This window comes from Rhagoletis zephyria, unplaced genomic scaffold (genome assembly GCF_001687245.7).
Source record: "Rhagoletis zephyria isolate East Lansing unplaced genomic scaffold, Rhagoletis_zephyria_1.1 Rzeph_scaffold_08037, whole genome shotgun sequence".
In the NCBI taxonomy this organism is placed as follows: domain Eukaryota; kingdom Metazoa; phylum Arthropoda; class Insecta; order Diptera; family Tephritidae; genus Rhagoletis; species Rhagoletis zephyria.
In genome coordinates, this window is record NW_016165118.1 from 2,975 (window position 1) to 5,948 (window position 2,974).

A 2,974-nucleotide genomic window follows, 5' to 3' on the forward strand; every position below is an offset into this window, starting at 1 on the left:
AAAAAATAAAAACTAAAAGTGTTCTGAGTAGTTTTTCGAAAGCTCTAGAGTTCCTGAGAAGGAAAAAGAAAGTTCTGCAGAATTACGCCGAAAACACATTTTTACTTAAAAAGGTCGAAAAAGTTGAATGTTTAAAAAAAATAAATATTTAAAGTGTTCTGAACAGCTTTTCAGTAGTTCTAAAGTTCTTGAGAAGGAAAAAGAATGTTCTGCAAAATTACGCCGAGTTTTTTTTCCTTTTCAGGAACTCTAGAAATATTGAAGAGCTACACACAACTTTTTTGATTGAAAAATCTTTTGATGCAAAAACTTTTTTCCTATAATTTTCTGAATCTAATGAAGAATCAATATGAATATCTTTATGATCGAAAAAGCCGTTGGAGGGAATTGTGAACAAAAATCAAAAATTTTCTAAATGGGGAAAAGTAGGTTTGAAGAATGTTTGACAAGCCGCTAGTGTGGTGTATTTCGCTCTTTATAAAATTTCGGAAAGCTTTTTGTTAAAAAATTTGCAGCGCCATTTAACAACCACAGCAATTTCCGATCGGAAGTTGGATTTCATAATAATCAGTCAGTTTCGTAAGCACTGACGTTTATGAAATATACTAAACCAAAAGGCTGTCATGGGTAAAGAAAAAAGCGCAAATATCTGAAAGTAAGATAATCAAGTGGCTCCATATTTTTGGAGCTTATGAGAGCTTCATAAATAGCGTGGAAATGAAATTGTTATTGATCAACGTTGGGATAAATTCAATGTCACAAAAATACTCACCCCACACGCAAATGTAGGAAATGAGAATATCGTATTGATGAAGCGAAGTCGACACGCAGTCTGCCAGCTGACGCCTCCACCCTCATATACGTATTTTCAAATCGAATGCGCAGCCATACAAGCCAGTGGGCGAAAAAAAAAATTTATTGTGTTTTCATGCTTCCAACTCACAATGAAGATGAGTAGTTGTTTACTATTCGCTTCTAGCTCACTTCTGAGAGCTGTGCTGCTGCTTTTGTTGTTGCTAAAGCTACTCCTACGCGCTCGTATTATTATTATGGCCGATTTTATTGTTATTTCTATATGGATTATTACCATGTTGTAGCTACTATTTGCTAGCACTTATCACGCACACATGTGTATCCTTATAAACACCCTGTAGGGAAAGGAACTACACAAAATATTACAGGTAGCTAAGTATTGCGTCTGCGATCCCTTTTCCATGCTAGCAGCTGGTATTTTAATATATATATATTTTAATATTTTTAATCCTCGAGCAGGGGATACTTTTTTTCCAATTTTAAAATCTTTATACCTTCAAATTCCTATATACTTAATTTATTCGGTCACATGCCGATTTTGCAGTCCGTCCTGTGCCTATCGTTTACGTACACAATACGTCAGTAACGTGCCGATTTATAGTGCCATCCGAGATTTTAAGGCCGTCGCTTTAGCTCATACCGGTTAATGCACTAATATTATTACTAACTGATTTGTCTCTTCACTGCAGGGAACGTCTGCTGTATTCATACGCATTGTATGCAATATACATACATACATATCTATACATATGCATACACTCAGAAAAATCATTCCTTGATGCTAGGAAAATAGTATATTATTCTAAGGAAATATTACTTTGAAACGGCTCCGAAGACATGGCTGCCTTAATATGAGTAAACGATTTGACTCAGTTTAAGGAAAAGACAATTCCTTAGTTTTCAGTACTATTCTCTTTCTTCTTAGGAAAAATTAACTTGCCTTGAAAGGAATAAGTATGTAATTTTGCTCACAACGCTCAAACAGTCGCAATGGGCGAAAGAGCAAAGCTCGGGAGTGCCAGTCGAGAGATTCAAAGTCCGAGTCCTAGAGGCGATTTTTATTTTTTTATTTTTTATTGTAATTTTTAAATTGTATTTAATAAGAAAAACAATATCTGATTTATTTTGTATGGTATTTGAGTAGTTGGGTTTTTGCATATGAAATTAATTTGTAATTCATATTTGAATTGAAATAATTGACTTACCTTACTCTAACTACCTCCAACCGGACTCGAACCTGCGATCTCAGAAGCAGAAGCCAGGGAAGCAATTAACTTTATCTTAACACCACTGACAAAATTATTATTTATCTTAAGAAAATTTACTTCCTCAAATAATTGACGCACTGTTTTTAGCATGAACCTGAATTAAGGAAAAACTTCTCGAATTGAGTAAATTTTTCTTAATATTAAGGAAAAACAAGTATCTGTTTCTGGCTTTAAGGAAATGCTTTTTACTGAGTGTATGCACTTGTATAAGCTCCTGGAATAAAGATTTAGTTTCGCGTAAGTAGCTACTGAGAATTATAATATAATGATATTATATGGAAGCGTTTGCTCACAAACATACCTACATAAAAGCACGCTTTCAGAGAAATCAGCATTCCTTTGTAACTAAGAACGTGCTTGAATAAATGCTGTTAGGAAATTGCTAACAAATAAGGAAATATACAGTGAATTGTATTTATTACGCACCAGCGGCTGATGTTTTTGTTGGCATGTGTGTACATAAATACATACATATGTACGTATTCACATGCGCTATATATATATATGTATACAAAATACGCATAATGTATCAAATAAAAGATAAATTATTGCTCATACATGGTAATTTATAATTATTTTTATGTTTCTTTCATTGAGTATCATTTGCATTTTAACTTGAACCCTGGAGGGATTAGCTGGAATTGGCATTGGCATTGAATTACGAATTTGAAAATCAACATAATTGGAGCTTGTAGTCGCATGGCAATGAAAATTAATGCATTAACAGAATTTTCGAAGTTGGATAGCTGAGTGCAAATTAAAGTCTTATATTTATTTGCAATATAGAAGTAGCTATGGACGTAATAAATTTGACAATTATAAAAGAAATTATTATGTGCATTGAAATAAACAATTAATGTAGAAGTTTTGGAATAAAAATTATATTCCAGCAG